The sequence below is a fragment of the Taeniopygia guttata genome, chromosome Z (genome assembly GCF_048771995.1).
Source record: "Taeniopygia guttata chromosome Z, bTaeGut7.mat, whole genome shotgun sequence".
NCBI lineage: Eukaryota > Metazoa > Chordata > Aves > Passeriformes > Estrildidae > Taeniopygia > Taeniopygia guttata.
In genome coordinates, this window is record NC_133063.1 from 3038606 (window position 1) to 3059384 (window position 20779).

At 46.4% G+C, this 20779-nt stretch overlaps 2 long non-coding RNA genes across 2 annotated transcripts; one reads left to right on the forward strand and one right to left on the reverse strand.

The window, feature by feature from the left end:
- Positions 1 to 715: 715 nt before the first annotated feature.
- LOC140681786 (uncharacterized) lies at positions 716 to 11005 on the forward strand. Its single transcript, XR_012052982.1, has 4 exons — positions 716 to 807; positions 4491 to 4647; positions 7019 to 7164; positions 10869 to 11005. It is a non-coding gene; the product is annotated as an uncharacterized lncRNA (long non-coding RNA).
- LOC121468131 (uncharacterized) lies at positions 6855 to 20779 on the reverse strand. Its single transcript, XR_012052981.1, has 4 exons — positions 17599 to 20779; positions 10920 to 11048; positions 8122 to 8182; positions 6855 to 8017 (listed from the first exon to the last, which is right to left on the reverse strand). It is a non-coding gene; the product is annotated as an uncharacterized lncRNA (long non-coding RNA).

A 20779-nucleotide genomic window follows, 5' to 3' on the forward strand; every position in this document is an offset into this window, starting at 1 on the left:
AAAACCGGTTCCGTGAGGGAAAAACTTCGTCCCGTGAGGGGAAACCCGGGTCCTGTGAGGGAAAAAACTCGTCCCGTGAGGGAAAACTGCGTCCCGCTCCTCCGTGAGGGGAAAATCGGGTCCCGTGAGGGACAAACCTCGTCCCGTGAGGGACAAACCGGGTCCCGTGAGGGACAAACCTCATCCCGTGAGGGAAAACTGCATCCCGCCGCTCCGTGAGGGCACAGCCGTTTCCCGCCTCTCCGTGAGGGCACCGCCGCACCGTGAGGGCACCGCCGCACCGTGAGGGCACAGCCGCTCCGTGAGGGCACAGCCGCTCCTCCGTGAGGGCACAGCCGTTTCCCGCCACTCCGTGAGGGCACAGCCGCTCCGTGAGGGCACAGCCGCTCCTCCGTGAGGGCACAGCCGGTCCGTGAGGGCACAGCCGCACCGTGAGGGCAGAGCCGCCTCTCCGTGAGGGCACAGCCGCTCCGTGAGGGCACAGCCGCCTCTCCGTGAGGGCACAGCCGCTCCGTGAGGGCACAGCCGCTCCGTGAGGGCACAGCCGCTCCTCCGTGAGGGCACAGCCGCACCGTGAGGGCACAGCCGCTCCTCCGTGAGGGCACCGCCGTTTCCCGCCTCTCCGTGAGGGCACAGCCGCTCCGTGAGGGCACAGCCGCTCCGTGAGGGCACAGCCGCTCCGTGAGGGCACAGCCGCACCGTGAGGGCACAGCCGCACCGTGAGGGCACAGCCGCACCGTGAGGGCACAGCCGCTCCTCCGTGAGGGCACAGCCGTTTCCCGCCGCTCCGTGAGGGGAGAGCGAGAGGTAAGAGCGCCATCTTGTGGCCGGCGCCGCCTGAGGGCGGGAAAGGGACAGAGACAGGGACAGGGACAGGGACAGGGACAGGGACAGGGACAGGGACAGGGACAGGGACAGGGACAGGGACAGTGACAGTGACAGTGACCCATGGCACTGTCACCGCCGCTCTCCCGGGCTGTGCCTCCCCAGCCAGCCCAGCCTCAGGCACTGCCACAGCCGCAGCTGCTCTGTGCCCCCTGTGCCAGGGAAAATTCCCTGCCCAAATGCCACCTGAAGTCCCCAGCTGAAGGCCACCAGCACAGCTGTCCCTCAGGGCTCGCTGTGACAGGTTGTGTTTTATCCCCAAAACAACGTGCTGGGAAGGTTTGAGATGTGCAAAACGCTTTCCATGTGCTGATGTTGCTGGAAAAATATTTGCTCCCAGCGCTGAGGAATGAGGAGTTTTCCCACTGCTGGGGAAGCGGGACGCTGTGTGTGGAAAAACAGGATGTTATTGCCTGACGATTTTCTTCTGGGGTTAGGATTTCAAATATCACACGCAAATACTCGCTGGAATGTTCCCAGCAATGTTTGGGGTGATGCTCCTATTCCCTTAATGTTCCCAGTAATGTTTGGGGTGATGCTCCTGCCCCCTTAATGTTCCCAGCAATGTTTGGGGTGATGCTCCTGCCCCCTTAATGTTCCCAGCAATGCTTTGGAACAGGATGGGCAGGAATATCCCCAATCCAGCAGGAAAACAGGGAGTGCCTGCTGGGTTTTTTTTCCTGCCATGGAAGGTTGGAAAATCCTTCCAAGACCCCCAAGTTGAACCATTCCCAGCACTGACTGGTGTCCCCAAGTGCCACATCCGCAGGGTTTTTCATCCTGCCTGCTCTCCAAGGTTTTTCCTCACTCTTTCAGGAGGGAATTGTTTCCCTGAACTTCCCCTGGGAAGGAGTTTGTAGGGATTTTGCTCCAAGTGCCTGGTTCTGAAATTGTTGGGGTGTTATTCCCTGGAAATAAGGAAATTCGGGGCTTTGTGATGCTCCACTCTGAGTGCCTAAAACAGGGATGGGGAGGAAGGATCATTCCCATTCCCTTGCTAAAGTGAAGGGGAAAAAAATAGGAAAAACAGGTGCTTTAAAATTTTCCAAGGCGCAAACTAAATGACAAAACGCAGGAGCATTTCATTGTTTGAGTTTGGAATAAAAGACGGATAATTAGGAAATTGGGAGTTGGGTTTGTAGGGAATCCAGCAGTCCTTCCCACACACAGGGTGTGACTCCTGGGACAGCAGCAAACCCAAAAACAGGAGAAAATCCCATGGGAAATCAGCGTTTCCCCGTGAGACGAACGCACACCGTGAAATCAAGTTACAAATCCTGGGAACCCTTCCCTCCTGCTGGAATTTGGGGCTGTACAAGAGCCAAGTCCCCGGACATCAAAGCGTTCAGAAATGAAAATAAAACCCTCTCTCGTGGCGCTGTAGGAAAGGGGATGGGCTGTGGAGAAAACCTCTTCCCGAGAGGAATTTCCCCCCGTGGAGCTGCTCTGAAAATGGTCCTGTAAGGGCAGCGGAGCCCAGACTCTGAAACTGGGTCCTTTGTTCTTTATTTTACTGCAGCTTCAAAGTGCAGAGCTTTGGGGCTAAAAATAGCTCAGCTGTTCGAGCGGTGATTTGGTCTTGGGGAAAAAAACTTTGATTTCAATCGGCTCTTTGAACAGCTGTTTGAAATGAGAGTTTTAAAAGAAAGTTTAAAAACCCCTCAGTTTACCTGAAATAAATCCCTGGAGCCAGAGGGGTGGGAATGGCAGGGAGGGAACCCTCGGTCTCGAAATGGAACGAGCAGTTGTTATCCTTAAATGCATTAAACTCCCAATTAAAGCAATGAATCTGTGCTCACAAATGCAAATTTGTTCTTCCAGCCCGTATTTGAGGGAAAATTCCCATTTTTTGCCTGTCTGGCCCCTCAGCTGGGGGATGAGCCTGGGCAGACATTATCCATAAAGCCACTAATCCAATCCAGCCCTTCCTACAGCAGGATTTTTTTCAGGATATTTTCTATTTTCATCCCGTGATCCCATGTAATACATAGTCTTGGCATTTCTTATCACTTCCAACCATGCCTTTCTCCATTTTTTTAATGTTTGTTCCAAATTTCAGGGCTGTGCATCCTTTTTGCCTCAGACCAAAAGCCTATCGCCCGTTCCCATCATTTTAATTAAACGGGGGCCAAGCCAGGGCAAATGTTTGATTTTGATTCCAAAGGTGGATGCAAATCAACAATTCTATTTGAGTGAGGATGGAAAAGGTTCCTCACTACATCTTTCCTGCAAATGAAAGCTGAATCCCCACCTTCAATGGAACTTCTCTGGATCCAATGTTTGTGCAGGCCGAGTGGATTGGAGTTATTTATTGGGAGCGTATTTTCCCTGTAATTTGGGTGTAATGTTCCCCCAAAAGCCATTCAGGCAAAATCTCTTTTTAACTGTGCCTAATTACGGATCCCGCACCGAAACCCGGAGCAGCCAACGGAATGTTGATTGTTTCTCTCGCAAAGGGGAAAAATCATAAATTCTTTCTAATGGGATCTTTAATAATAAAAAAGAACATAATCATTACTACCCAAAGACGGATGGCTTCCATGGGGCTTCCTCACCGGCATTTTGTCTGATTCCATCTCCGCTGCGCTCGCAGCATTAATTATTGGAGACTAATTAGGCAAAATTGCGATGGAAACCCAAACCATGAACTCCTCTGAGTTCTTCCTGGTGCTTCTCCCTCCTCCAGCCCCGTGGCGTGCGTGCCACACGTGTGTCCCACATGTGTGCCACATGTGTGACATTCCTGTCAGGCCCTGATTCCACAGAGCTGTGTTTGCTCAGCCCAGACACAACCCAGACTGTTTCCCTGGGAAACAGGCTCTGGAATATTCCCAAAAAAAAGGAATCAGCGCTTGGAGCTGTGTCCTTTCCCAGCAAAGCCCAGCTGAAGTTTGCCTTGCTTTTTTTTTTATTTTTCCCCACCATCCACCTGGGGATTCCCCATCATTGGAAGATGAGTCTGTGTGCAGCTGTCTGACCTTAATAACTCTCTCTTAATCATGAGATGATTTGTTAATCATTGCAGTGATCTCTGCTGCCATTTGGGACCTTTCCTGTGGCATTCCAACCTTGGAATTCCAGAGTTTCAGGAGCCCCAGTTCCCCTGGGATCTGCTGCCCTGTGCTGAGCTCTCCTCCCTCCTGAGCTCTGTGTGGAATTCATTAAGGGGAAAGGATGAGGAAAAGATTTCTTTGCTGATTTTCCCTTTTTGGGGGGTCTTACAAATATCTGGGACGGTGATGAAGTGGAGAACGGGATAAGCACCATCTCGGCTGCTTTCCCCCTCATTACCTAAGCAGATTAACGGCTTTGGGTTTGAAAAGTCCACTCACTCTCTCCTCGGCGGGTATTTAGAGGGTGTAATTCCCGATTAAGTTTCCCTGCAGCTTCCTGGAGATCCCTGTCAGATGTGTGCCACAGCTCGGAGGAGCCTTAATGGGATTTACATCGAGTAATCTGCCCCCATTGCACTTGTTAAGTGTCTGTAAAATAATAAAGAATAAAAGTAAAGTGTTGGGAGGGGGAGATAAAATCACTGCATGTGGATTTTTCAGTGTTCTAGCACCAGGGCCTAAAACTTCCCTAAATCCAATTCTAATTCTTAGATCTGCTGTTTGTTCCTGGAGTTTTGGAGCTGCTGGGGAAGAAGTTCCACCTGCAAATCCATTCCTTGATCCCTTCAACTCTTCCAAGGTGTCGTCATGGAAAGTCTGGGAGGAAGAAGTTGAGTTTTGATGCCTCTGATCAGGAGCGGATTTTGGGGTGAGGATGGAGCTCTGTGGGTGCAGGGCACTGCCAGGTGGGTGCTGGAGGGTGCCGGGCACCCATGGGTGCAGCGCTGGGAGCTGTGCCGTCGCACACACAGCCAGATTGGCCGGCAGATGGTACATCCCACTCTCGGAGAAATATTTGAAAGGCCAACAAAATACAGCAGAAGCCATTTGACAGCCCACATGGCTCGGCAGGAATTAGCCGGGCAGAGACACCCAAACATTCCCACATTTCCTGGGCAGCAGAGGGAAATTCCCATCCCTCTGTGCCCTGGGCAGTGCCAGCAGTGCCAGGTTGGCATCCCAGCTGAGCTGCCCACGAGGGAAACGGGCACAGGAGAAATAAAGAGCCAGGGGGATTCTCCAGAGCTTTGCAGAGCTCACCTGGAGAGGAGAAGCTCCAGGAGAGCTGAGGGGGATCTGGGGATGGCATCACTGGCACAGCGTGCCCAGAACCAGCTGAAGGCATCCCATGAGTGCCCTCAGTGTGCCAGGCACGGGTTTGGCACAGCCTCTGTGCCACCCCCTTTGCCTTTCCCCTCTCCCGTGAGTACAACCCAACAACTGCTGACTGGAACGTTTCTATTGTGGGGTTTATGCTAAATATGCATATCTTAATTGCATTAGTCAAAATAATTAGCTAATATATTTTTGCATAATGACGAGGTAAGCAAATATCACCAGAGCTCAGTGCTTCGTGCCTGAGTAAATTTGGGAAATTAATAGACTCCCAATTTCCTAATTATCCGTCTTTTATTCCAAACTCAAACAATGAAATGCTCCTGCGTTTTGTCATTTAGTTTGCGCCTTGGAAAAATTTTAAAGCACCTGTTTTTCCTATTTTTTTCCCCTTCACTTTAGCAAGGAAATGGGAATGATCCTTCCTCCCCTGGGAGTCCCTAAATCCAGCAGGAACTCCCTGTTTTCCTGCTGGATTGGGGAGATTCTGGGAATTCCTAAATCCAGCAGGAACTCCCTGTTTTCCTGCTGGATTGGGGAGATTCTGAGAATTCCTAAATCCAGCAGGAACTCCCTGTTTTCCTGCTGGATTGGGGAGATTCTTGGAATTCCTAAATCCAGCAGGAACTCCCTGTTTTCCTGCTGGATTAGGGAGATTCTGGGAGTCCCTAAATCCAGCAGGAACTCCCTGTTTTCCTGCTGGATTGGGGAGATTCTGGGAATTCCTAAATCCAGCAGGAACTCCCTGTTTTCCTGCTGGATTGGGGAGATTCTGGGAGTCCCTAAATCCAACAGGAACTCCCTGTTTTCCTGCTGGATTGGGGAGATTCTTGGAATTCCTAAATCCAGCAGGAACTCCCTGTTTTCCTGCTGGATTGGGGAGATTCTGGGATCCCTAAATCCAGCAGGAACTCCCTGTTTTCCTGCTGGATTGGGGAGATTCTGGGATCCCTAAATCCAGCAGGAACTCCCTGTTTTCCTGCTGGATTGGGGAGATTCTGGGAATTCCTAAATCCAGCAGGAATTCCCTGTTTTCCTGCTGGATTGGGGAGATTCTGGGGGTCCCTAAATCCAGCAGGAACTCCCTGTTTTCCTGCTGGATTGGGGAGATTCTGGGATCCCTAAATCCAGGAGGAATTCCCTGTTTTCCTGCTGGATTGGGGATATTCCTAAATCCAGCAGGAACACCCTGTTTTCCTGCGGGATTGGGGAGATGCTGGGAGTCCCTAAATCCAGCAGGAACTCTCTGTTTTCCTGCTGGATTGGGGAGATTCTGGGAATTCCTAATCCCAGCAGGAACTCCCTGTTTTCCTGCTGGATTGGGGAGATTCTGGGAATTCCTAAATCCAGCAGAACTCCCTGTTTTCCTGCTGGATTGGGGAGATTCTGGGAGTCCCTAAATCCAGCAGGAACTCCCTGTTTTCCTGCTGGATTGGGGAGATTCTGGGAATTCCTAAATCCAGCAGGAACTCCCTGTTTTCCTGCTGGATTGGGGAGATGCTGAATGTCCCTAAATCCAGCAGGAATTCCCTGTTTTCCTGCTGGATTGGGGAAATTCCTGCCCATCCTGTGCTGCTATCTGCACAGACAGGGAGGAAAATAACTCCCCACACACACACGAATTCTCAGCCCCAGCTGGGATCTCTCAGCTATAAAAACAACAGCGACAAACCCAAAAAAGCCCCCCCAAGAGCCAACCCCTCAAAGCTGGGGAAAGACAGTAATTCCCACTGCAATCTGTTCTTTTTTCTGCTGCCTGGTTTATTATTAACCAGCACTACTCCTGATTTCTCGTGGCAGGAACGTCTGGGGTTGGAAGTTGTGTGTGAGGTGTTTGTAGGGGGAAGAGGGGTGGGTTCCATCTCATTTTGGGAGCATTTCTGAGCAATTCCATATTTCTGCAGGTGAATAACAGCACTGGGCAGGACAGGATTGGGGCTGCAGCTCTGGGAGAGGTGACAACAGCTCCGGGAGAGGTGACAGAGCAACGAGGAGCAGGACAGGGGACACAGAGCTGGAGGAACCCGAGGATGGCTCATTTTATGCATAGGTGACTCTGGCAGACACGTCTCGTGCTCTACTTAGCATTTCGCCTCCCTTGCCGCCGTGGCATGTGCGGGCACAGATGGCACCATTTATCTTTCATTCCCTTCCCCACTGGCAGGACGTGGGACACGGGACAGTGCTCCAGAGAAAGATCCTCTGGGAAATGCTGTCCTGAGCAGCCCAGAGCCACCTGAGCCTGGGGACAGCCCTAAAACACACACAGGGCTGTATATAACACCCCGTTACATCTCCCAAACTCTGCAAATTAACCACTAATTTCCCTACAAATTGGATAACTCCATGAAGGCATTTACCCACCTTAATTAAAGCAGCAGCCTTGCCTCGTCCACCAAATAAGTTTTCAAATATTACACTCAATTATACTTATAAATCTTGCCCAGGTAATGAACATATTCTTTGGATTGCAGAAGAGCTGGACACTTATCTTACTCCTAAAGATAAACCTCCACATCCATATAATGCATTGCTAAGCCTCCCTCTTCCCGGCCGGAATCCCATTTTCTATTAAATAATAATCACTGTAATTAATAGACTGGTTATTTTATCTCCCTAATCTGGTTACAGCCATTTATCAAAGGTATGTAAATGAGGGCGGCAGAAAGCCGTTCATTATGATTTTCCAAAGGGCCCGTGTCTCTCGCTGGAGCATGGAAAATGTAATTCTCTTGAACTTAATAAGATACTTGACTTCGTGTCATTCCTGGGAAGCAAATCCAGTCAAGATTTGCCTTTTTTTTCCTGTCACACTCGATTTGTTTGAGTCACAATTGTCCATCAGCTGAGGCTGTTTCCCACGGGGTTGGGGGAACAGCGTTCCTTTGGTTTTGCCTCGGTCTCTGCCACAAAATTCAACACCAAGGGTAAAAACTTCTTTTCCTTCACTCCTCCACTGGATTCAACAGGCAAAAATCACAATTTTTTTGGGGTTTCCCCCACTCACCCTTTGCAGATCCCACTCCAGCACCTCGTGGAGGCCGTAGAGCTCAGACACATCCCAGCTCCTAAACAAGGAACAGAAATCACGTCAAATTATCACAGCTTTCCAAAAAATCCTAAAATATTGCTTCCATAAGTCAGGCTGAGGCAGAGAATTACATTCTCTGAGATTAGACAAGAAGTTCAAATTTCTGGTCCAGATAAATCAAATTTCCTTCAAGCAGTTTAACAGCTGCACCAAAAAAAAAACCAAAAAACGGGAGGAAAAAGCAGAGAGAAGTGAAGACATCCATTTTCTGCAATCAGTGGCAGGTGCAAGTCAAGGGCATGGCCTTTAGCAGGACCCCGGGCTTGGCCACAGCTCTGCTAATTAATCATGCAGCAAAATGCACTTGACAGATTGGAGAAGGCTCCGATTCCTTCTCTCATGATTGCGCCGCTAATTTGGAAGTTCTGCAGAGCAGCAGAGACTTGGGAGAAGCTGTCCAGGGTTGGGGTGCAGAGCTTTCAGCCTTTTGAGGTGCTTCAGGCAGGGTCAGAACCCCCCTGGACAGAGCCCCCAGAGACACTGGCTGTGATCTCTGCCCATGGAAAAGAGTTTTCAATCTTACAGGATGAATTACAAGCTCTGAGTGTTTGATATCAGTAATAATTAAGTGTGGCACGGGTGCAAAAGTAAAATTTTAGGATTCTAAATAAGGGGTTCAAAGGGGACAAGATGGAGGAAATTTGGTGTGTTTTGTCCTTTTCCTCCTTCTTCATGTTTCACTGTGGTGTTGGCATTTTTCTGTTGGTTTAGGCTGGGGACACACTGTCCAACGTAGGTGACAGATATTGGCACGTTATTGTAAATCCAGCACAGGTAGTTTGTGGTATTTAATGTTTGTAACATCCCACTGAGGGAGGTTACATTGGCATGTTATTGTAAATATATCACAGGTAGTTTTAAATATATAATGTTTGTAACATCCCACTGAGGGATGTTATATTGACACGTTATTGTAAATGTAGCACAGATAGTTTCTGGTATATAATGTTATATTGGCACCTTATTGTAAATATAGTACAGATAGTTTTAAATATATAATATTTGTAACATCCCACTGAGGGGTGTTACATTGACATGTTATTGTAAATATAGCACAGATAGTTTCTGGTATATAATGTTATACTGGCATGTTATTGTAAATATAGTACAGGTAGTTTTTAATATATAATGTTATATTGGCACGTTATTGTAAATCCAGCACAGGTATTTTTTAATATATAATGTGTGTACCATCCCACTGAGGGGTGTTACAGTGGCACATTATTGTAAATATAGCACACATAGTTTTAAATATATAATGTTTGTAACATCCCACTGAGGGGTGTTACATTGGCACATTATTGTAAATACAGCACAGATAGTTTTTAATATATAATGTTTGTAACATCCCACTGAGGGATGTTATATTGGCACATTATTGTAAATATAGTACACGTAGTTTCTGGTATATAATGTTATATTGGCACGTTATTATAAATCCAGTACAGGTAGTTTTAAATATATAATGTTTGTAACATCCCACTGAGGGATGTTACATTGACACATTATTGTAAATCCAGCACAGATAGTTTCTGGTATATAATGTTATATTGGCACATTATTGTAAATATAGCACACGTAGTTTTAAATATATAATGTTTGTAACATCCCACTGAGGGGTGTTACACTGGCACGTTATTGTAAACATAGCACAGGTAGTTTCTGGTATATAATGTTATATTGGCACGTTATTGTAAATATAGCACACGTAGTTTTAAATATATAATGTTTGTAACATCCCAGTGAGGGGTGTTATATTGACACGTTATTGTAAATGTAGCACACGTAGTTTTTAATATATAATGTTATATTGGCACGTTATTGTAAATATGGCACAGGTAGTTTGTGGTATTTAATATTTGTAACATCCCACTGAGGGGTGTTACATTGACATGTTATTGTAAATGTAGCACACGTAGTTTTTAATATATAATGTTTGTAACATCCCACTGAGGGGTGTTACCTTGGCACATTATTGTAAATATAGCACAGATAGCTTCTGGTATATAATGTTACATTGGCACGTTATTGTAAATATATCACAGGTAGTTTCTGGTATATAATGTTATATTGGCACGTTATTGTAAATATAGCACAGGTAGTTTTAAATATATAATGTTTGTAACATCCCACTGAGGGATGTTATATTGGCACCTTATTGTAAATGTAGCACACGTAGTTTTTAATATATAATGTTATATTGGCACGTTATTGTAAATATAGCACAGGTAGTTTTTAATATATAATGTTTGTAACATCCCACTGAGGGGTGTTACATTGGCACATTATTGTAAATATAGCACACGTAGTTTTTAATATATAATGTTTGTACCATCCCACTGAGGGGTGTTATATTGGCACGTTAATGTAAATATAGCACAGGTAGTTTCTGGTATATAATGTTATACTGGCATGTTATTGTAAATATAGCACAGGTAGTTTTTAATATATAATGTTTGTAACATCCCACTGAGGGGTGTTATATTGGCACATTATTGTAAATATAGCACAGGTAGTTTTCAATATATAATGTTTATACCATCCCACTGAGGGCAGAGCCCCACACGCTGCCCTGCAGGACAGAGCTGCAGAACATATTAGAGATAAACAGAATAAACTACCTTGAAACCAGCACAGATTAATTATGATTTCTTCTTTGGCAGTGGGGCTGACAGACAGAGACTTTCTACAACCTCAGAATCATCAATACCCACAGATTCCGACACCCCCGGAGCTGGGACCTCTCCCTGGTGTTAATCTCTGCCAGGTTCCTCTCAGGAGCAGGAGCAGGAGGAGCTCAGATGTTCCCTGGAGCAGTGAGGATCCTGTGTCCCCTACAACTCCTGGAAAAAAGGTGACTGTCACACCAAGAGGGGCAGCAGAGGGGTAGAACCAGGCAGGGACCCCATGTGTGCCCGCAATCCCCCAGCCCAAAACCCCCATGAGGCTGAGAGCAGCTGAAGCCCACCTGCCCTCTCTCCCTCCCCGCAGCGGCTCTCGGGCTGGCACATGGCACTGCTGCTTTATGTAAGGCTGGCTGCAGCTGCTATTTTTAGCCCCGTTAATAAAAAGGATTGTTCGTCATTAGAGCGGCTTAGCGGCGCCGAATCTTCGGGGGAAGTGAGGTGATCCATCCCACTAATCCCGCAAAGTCCCTAAATCCCGCTCCAGTGAGTGCGCCGGAGGTTGAGACCTCTGCCTTCCTTCTCCACTGCTTTTTGGGATGGCAGATTTTTTGGCTGTGTTCCTATTTACCTCCCAAACCCAAACCCAAACCTTGCACCACCTAACCCTGAGCTCACCAAACCCCACAGCACGTGGGGACATTCCCAGTGCATCCCTGCGCCTCCCAGCCAGGATTAAATTAGGATTACATTTCCCAGCCTCTAAAAAACCCCAGGGAAGGATGAACTGTGGGATTAGCAGTCTGGGGAAATCTGCTGGGTGCTGTAAAATCTTGGAGATTTTGGGAAATTAGGAGTTTGGAGCGCTGCAGAGTTACAGCTAAACCCCTAATCCCTGTGATTCCCAAATCCCTGTGAAGAGCTGTAAGGTGCTGCAGGACCCCATTCCCCAGAGGTTGTTATATAGGGTTATATAGGGTTATAGGGTGCTGCATTTCCCTGTGGGGTGTTCCTCCACGGGTGGGCAGCCTTAAACCCCTATAACCCTATATGACAATATATATGGATGGATATGGATGGGTATGGATGGGTATGGATGGATATGGATGGATATGGATGGGTATGGATGGGTATGGATGGATATGGATGGGTATGGATGGATATGGATGGATATGGATGGGTATGGATGGGTATGGATGGGTATGGATGGGTATGGATGGGTATGGATGGATATGGATGGATATGGATGGATATGGATGGATATGGATGGATATGGATGGGTATGGATGGATATGGATGGATATAGATGGGTATGGATGGGTGTGGATGGATATGGATGGGTATGGATGGGTGTGGATGGATATGGATGGATATGGATGGATATGGATGGATATGGATGGATATAGATGGGTATGGATGGGTATGGATGGATATGGATGGGTGTGGATGGGTATGGATGGGTATGGATGGGTATGGATGGATATGGATGGGTATGGATGGGTATGGATGGGTGTGGATGGGTATGGATGGATATGGATGGGTATGGATGGGTGTGGATGGGTATGGATGGGTATGGATGGGTATGGATGGATATGGATGGATATGGATGGGTATGGATGGATATGGATGGGTATGGATGGGTATGGATGGGTATGGATGGGTATGGATGGGTATGGATGGATATGGATGGGTGTGGATGGATATGGATGGGTATGGATGGATATGGATGGATATGGATGGGTATGGATGGGTGTGGATGGATATGGATGGATATGGATGGATATGGATGGGTGTGGATGGATATGGATGGATATGGATGGGTATGGATGGGTATGGATGGATATGGATGGGTATGGATGGGTATGGATGGATATGGATGGGTATGGATGGGTATGGATGGATATGGATGGATATGGATGGGTATGGATGGACATGGATGGGTATGGATGGGTATGGATGGATATGGATGGATATGGATGGGTATGGATGGATTGGGATGGATATGGATGGATATGGATGGGTATGGATGGATATGGATGGATATGGATGGGTATGGATGGATATGGATGGGTATGGATGGATATGGATGGGTATGGATGGGTATGGATGGGTATGGATGGGTATGGATGGATATGGATGGGTATGGATGGATATGGATGGGTATGGATGGACATGGATGGGTATGGATGGATATGGATGGGTATGGATGGATATGGATGGGTATGGATGGGTACAGATGGATATGGATGGATATGGATGGGTATGGATGGGTATGGATGGGTATGGATGGATATGGATGGGTATGGATGGATATGGATGGATATGGATGGATATGGATGGATATGGATGGGTATGGATGGGTACAGATGGATATGGATGGACATGGATGGGTATGGATGGGTATGGATGGGTATGGATGGACATGGATGGATATGGATGGATATGGATGGATATGGATGGGTATGGATGGATATGGATGGATATGGATGGATATGGATGGGTATGGATGGATATGGATGGGTATGGATGGATATGGATGGATATGGATGGGTATGGATGGATATGGATGGATATGGATGGATATGGATGGGTATAGATGGACATGGATGGATATGGATGGATATGGATGGGTATGGATGGATATGGATGGATATGGATGGATATGGATGGGTATGGATGGGTATGGATGGATATGGATGGATATGGATGGATATGGATGGATATGGATGGGTATGGATGGGTATGGATGGGTATGGATGGGTATGGATGGGTATGGATGGATATGGATGGGTATGGATGGATATGGATGGGTATGGATGGGTGTGGATGGATATGGATGGGTATGGATGGATATGGATGGATATGGATGGATATAGATGGGTATGGATGGGTATGGATGGATATGGATGGGTGTGGATGGGTATGGATGGGTATGGATGGGTATGGATGGATATGGATGGGTATGGATGGGTATGGATGGGTGTGGATGGGTATGGATGGATATGGATGGGTATGGATGGGTGTGGATGGGTATGGATGGGTATGGATGGGTATGGATGGATATGGATGGATATGGATGGGTATGGATGGATATGGATGGGTATGGATGGGTATGGATGGGTATGGATGGGTATGGATGGGTATGGATGGATATGGATGGGTGTGGATGGATATGGATGGGTATGGATGGATATGGATGGATATGGATGGGTATGGATGGGTGTGGATGGATATGGATGGATATGGATGGATATGGATGGGTGTGGATGGATATGGATGGATATGGATGGGTATGGATGGGTATGGATGGATATGGATGGGTATGGATGGGTATGGATGGATATGGATGGGTATGGATGGGTATGGATGGATATGGATGGATATGGATGGGTATGGATGGACATGGATGGGTATGGATGGGTATGGATGGATATGGATGGATATGGATGGGTATGGATGGATTGGGATGGATATGGATGGATATGGATGGGTATGGATGGATATGGATGGATATGGATGGGTATGGATGGATATGGATGGGTATGGATGGATATGGATGGGTATGGATGGACATGGATGGGTATGGATGGATATGGATGGGTATGGATGGATATGGATGGGTATGGATGGGTACAGATGGATATGGATGGATATGGATGGGTATGGATGGGTATGGATGGGTATGGATGGATATGGATGGGTATGGATGGACATGGATGGGTATGGATGGATATGGATGGATATGGATGGGTATGGATGGGTACAGATGGATATGGATGGACATGGATGGGTATGGATGGGTATGGATGGGTATGGATGGACATGGATGGATATGGATGGATATGGATGGATATGGATGGGTATGGATGGATATGGATGGATATGGATGGATATGGATGGGTATGGATGGATATGGATGGGTATGGATGGATATGGATGGATATGGATGGGTATGGATGGATATGGATGGATATGGATGGATATGGATGGGTATAGATGGACATGGATGGATATGGATGGATATGGATGGGTATGGATGGATATGGATGGATATGGATGGATATGGATGGGTATGGATGGGTATGGATGGATATGGATGGATATGGATGGATATGGATGGATATGGATGGGTATGGATGGGTATGGATGGGTATGGATGGGTATGGATGGGTATGGATGGATATGGATGGGTATGGATGGATATGGATGGGTATGGATGGGTGTGGATGGATATGGATGGGTATGGATGGATATGGATGGATATGGATGGATATGGATGGATATGGATGGATTTGGATGGGTATGGATGGATATGGATGGATATGGATGGATATGGATGGGTATGGATGGATATGGATGGATATGGATGGGTATGGATGGATATGGATGGATATGGATGGATATGGATGGATATGGATGGGTATGGATGGATATGGATGGGTATGGATGGGTATGGATGGGTATGGATGGGTATGGATGGATATGGATGGATATGGATGGATATGGATGGGTATGGATGGATATGGATGGATATGGATGGATATGGATGGATATGGATGGATTTGGATGGGTATGGATGGATATGGATGGGTATGGATGGATATGGATGGATATGGATGGATATGGATGGGTATGGATGGATATGGATGGATATAGATGGATATGGATGGGTATGGATGGGTATGGATGGGTATGGATGGGTATGGATGGGTATGGATGGGTATGGATGGGTATGGATGGGTATGGATGGATATGGATGGGTATGGATGGACATGGATGGGTATGGATGGGTATGGATGGGTATGGATGGATATGGATGGGTATGGATGGACATGGATGGATATGGATGGGTATGGATGGGTATGGATGGATATGGATGGGTATGGATGGGTATGGATGGATATGGATGGGTATGGATGGGTGTGGATGGGTATGGATGGATATGGATGGATATGGATGGGTATGGATGGGTATGGATGGATATGGATGGATATGGATGGATATGGATGGATATGGATGGGTATGGATGGATATGGATGGGTGTGGATGGATATGGATGGATATGGATGGGTGTGGATGGATATGGATGGGTATGGATGGATATGGATGGATATGGATGGGTATGGATGGGTATGGATGGATATGGATGGGTATGGATGGGTGTGGATGGGTATGGATGGATATGGATGGATATGGATGGGTATGGATGGGTATGGATGGATATGGATGGATATGGATGGATATGGATGGATATGGATGGGTATGGATGGATATGGATGGGTGTGGATGGATATGGATGGATATGGATGGGTGTGGATGGATATGGATGGGTATGGATGGATATGGATGGATATGGATGGGTATGGATGGGTATGGATGGATATGGATGGATATGGATGGACATGGATGGCTATGGATGGGTGTGGATGGATATGGATGGGTATGGATGGGTATGGATGGGTGTGGATGGATATGGATGGGTATGGATGGGTATGGATGGATATGGATGGATATGGATGGATATGGATGGATATGGATGGATATGGATGGGTATGGATGGGTATGGATGGATGTGGATGGACATGGATGGGTGTGGATGGGTATGGATGGGTGTGGATGGATATGGATGGGTGTGGATGGATATGGATGGGTGTGGATGGATATAGATGGATATAGATGGATATGGATGGGTATGGATGGATATGGATGGGTATGGATGGGTGTGGATGGATATGGATGGGTATGGATGGGTGTGGATGGGTATGGATGGGTATGGATGGGTATGGATGGGTATGGATGGGTGTGGATGGGTATGGATGGGTGTGGATGGATATGGATGGGTGTGGATGGATATGGATGGGTGTGGATGGATATAGATGGATATAGATGGATATGGATGGGTATGGATGGATATGGATGGGTATGGATGGGTGTGGATGGATATGGATGGGTATGGATGGGTGTGGATGGGTATGGATGGGTATGGATGGATATGGATGGGTGTGGATGGATATGGATGGATATGGATGGGTGTGGATGGGTATGGATGGGTATGGATGGATATGGATGGATATGGATGGGTACAAACGTGGAAAACAACAACCATTATGTTTTTCCTTGGAGGTTCCCTTAAAAGGTTTCATTTATATTTTTAACCACGAGTGAATTTTTTTTCTTATTTAAAAAAAGAATTAATCAGCTGTCAATGCCGCAAATTTAAATTCTCCATTCAGTAATATTTAATAATCCCATTCCAGAATAATGCATTAAGGAGGAAAAGAAGCCAACCCACTCCACGTGGCTTTGGTCTGCCTGGAGGACTGGCACTCGAATTCTGCAGATGAAAGGCTCCCACTTTTATCCCTGAAACTAAAGGACTTGAAGGTAATAATTGGCTCTTCAGAGGAGCAGAGCCCAACAATGTCCTTCACTGCCTCTCGAGCTCTCTCCTGCATCTGTCTCCTGTTCCCCGCTTTGTAGAATTAAATTAAATAATAGGACCTAGATCACAAAAATATTCTCATTTTACACTTTGCTCCAAATTTAATTTCCAGATGGTTGAGGGGAAGGAGAGCAGGAGGGGACCGTCCCTCTCTTTGTCCGGATTGCACAAAGTGCTGTCCCCAAAACCTGTGTGAGGACACAGGGCTGTTTTTTATCCCCAAATTGGGATTTTTCCTTTTTAATCCAGGAAGTGAGTGAGGCTCAGAGTCAGAGGAGTTGGGTTGTGCTGATGGGTCCCAAATGTCCCCAACTCAGCCCTTCCTACCTGGTGTGGGCATCACAGGTTGTGCCAGGCTGGGACCACCGGTGGTTGTGGGGTGCTGAGGACGTTTTTCTGGCAGCACATCTGGAACATCTGGACCTGTGTGCACAAAAAACATCCAACATGAGCACCAAGGATTGCTCCCAGTCCCTCTCACTGACCCTTTAAACACGGCTGGTAACCAACCGAAAAACAGATTTTTATATTAGGAGATTTTGACAGCTCTAAATCCGAATTCCCTCCGCTCCACTGCTTCTATAATATCCCTTGATTTCTCCCAAGCAATCTGACGGCATGTGAAAGTCATTCTTATTTTTACCCTCCTTCTCCATATGAAAAAAGAAACGCAGTCCATTTGCTGTGAGCTCCTCAGCATCTGCTGATTTGTCAGTTTGATTTAGCTGAGAAACGTTCACGGTGGCTGCACGGAATTCCTGCTCCTCTCCCGACGGAGCCACGCTGAACTTCCCGGGAATTCTGGAAAGCTCCAACCCTCCCCGGTTAATTCCAGAAAAAATAGATATAAAACCCAAAAGAAATAGATATATTTCCCTTCGCATCCGTGCTTATTAAAGCCAAAAAAAATGCAAGCTGGCCTTTAAGCCTTCAATTAATTGAACAAAGATTTCAAAATCGTTCAATTGGTTTCATTAGGAAGTGTATAATAGAATAATAAAGTAAAACAAATGATATAAAGCAGACCCACTAATTAGCTCTACATGATTGATACAGCTTTGGACGAGGCATTTGATCTCAAACAAAATGCAGTTCCTTGTTAAGAGGATTTTTAATTGATGTGCAGAGAGGTATTAGATGATGTTGGAAAATAATTACTCCAAAGCTACTCATGCATTTGGCTGAACATAACAAATGAAGTTTGGGCTCCGGATCTGGCGGAGTGGACACGTGCTAATTAATAACGAAGAGGAACAAGCATCTTCCAGGGGGTTTAACCCAGTGTTTACCAGGAGATTGCATCGCAATTATGCTCCATAATGAGCTTGTCATGCCGCTAAAATGTGAATTATTCAGATGTCAGCGGGGATGGAATTCCACCAGGGAGTGGGGTTGGATCCCCAAAATCTGCCAGAGCAGGTTGGGGTGCCCACCTTGGCACTGTGGGCAGGTTGTGCCACCCTGGGTGGATTTTTGGGAGCTCCACACGATGCCCAAATTCTCACTTCCCCGCCGTGGTTTTCTATTTAATGAAATGTGTGTTTGGTGGGTGAGAGGTTTATTTTTAGAAGAAGACAGAGAGGATTTGGTGAGCTAATTAAGAGTTTACGAAGTTTCCCAGAGAAACGAGAAAGGCCCAAACTCGCTCCTCGTTTGCCGCCTCCTCCTCCTCCTCTAATTTATAAATCTGTTAATTAATGGTGTTTATTCTCCTCCCAGCCCAGCCTGAGCCGTGGTTTGGTGATTATATGATTAGGCAGCGATGATAACGCATGTGGGAAAAGGTATTTATTGTGTGTGTGGGTTCCCCATCGCTATGGAAACAGGTAAATATTTATTAATTAACTCCCCTATTATATAAAGTCTGCATGGGAGAATTCCCATTTTTTGGGATGTTCCACAGGCAGCAATTCCAGGTGTAATTCCACAGGTGAGTGTGGGCAGCAGGTGCCTACCTGGGTGTGCTTTGGGTGTCCCCATCCCTTTGGAAATTTGGGAACACCAACCTTGTTTTGGTGTTTGGTAAATAATGTTTAAATAATACCATAGGAGGTAATTCCTGGAGCTGCAAAACAAAAATCAATTAAAAAAATTTATTATCAATTGGTAAAGCAACAATACACACTTCACACAAAATGTGATTTATGGGGAAAACACCCAGTAAGCAAAAAGGAACTTTTATTGCTGTCCTGCTTTGGTTATGCTTAACAGCCAGGAAAATATTATTAATTAACATTAATTTAGTTGATTATCGATAGGTAAATAATGAGCATCTCTCCCACCAGCAGGGATTTCAATCAGGTCAGCCTCAGTTTCCACGGCTCCCACTCATGGAAATGAGGGAATATTTTAATTAAGCAGTAATTAATGAATTGTGAAGCACTTGAGGTCCATCCCAGGGAGCAGCCTGCAATTCCTGGGATCGGTTTTTGGATGTTTTACCCCAAAAAATCAGCATTTTTTGGGTTATAAACACGCCTTGGCTCCGCCCGCTGCTGCTGCGTGCTCCTCTCTGCCTCCTTCAACATTTATGAGCCCTCATGAATATGCAAATGCAAGCTAATGGCTGCAGCCTGGTGCTGAGTTAATATTTCATGTGAGGATGGGAACGGATCCGCGCCCGTCAATTTGGGCTAAACGCGGTTCTTCATTAATGAATCATTAATTAAAATGAGATGGTGATTGAATAGAGTATGCAAATGTCCAGTTTGGGATGGCCACATCTGCATAGTGTATGTTTTGGGATGGCCACATCTGCATAGTATATGCAAATGACCCAGTTTGGGATGGCCACATCTGCATAGTTTATGTTTTGGGATGACCACATCTGCATAGTGTATGTTAATGTATGCTAATGACCCGGTGTGGGATGGCCACATCTGCATAGTGTATGCTAATGTATGCTAATGTCCAGTTTGGGATGGCCACATCTGCATAGTTTATGTTTTGGGATGACCACATCTGCATAGTGTATGTTAATGTATGCTAATGACCCGGTGTGGGATGGCCACATCTGCATAGTGTATGCAAATGAGCCGGTTTGGGATGGCCACATCTGCATAGTGTATGCTAATGTCCATTTTGGGATGGCCACATCTGCATAGTGTATGCTAATGTATGCTAATGACCCAGTTTGGGATGGCCACATCTGCATAGTGTATGCTAATGACCCGGTGTGGGATGGCCACATCTGCATAGTGTATGCTAATGACCCAATTTGGGATGGCCACATCTGCATAGCGTATGCTAATGAGCAGTTTGGGATGGCCACATCTGCATAGTGTATGTTAATGTATGCTAATGTCCAGTGTGGGATGGCCACATCTGCATAGTGTATGCTAATGTATGCTAATGTCCAGTTTGGGATGGCCACATCTGCATAGTGTATGCTAATGACCCGGTGTGGGATGGCCACATCTGCATAGTGTATGCTAATGACCCGGTGTGGGATGGCCACATCTGCATAGTGTATGCTAATGACCTAATCTGGGATGGCCACATCTGCATA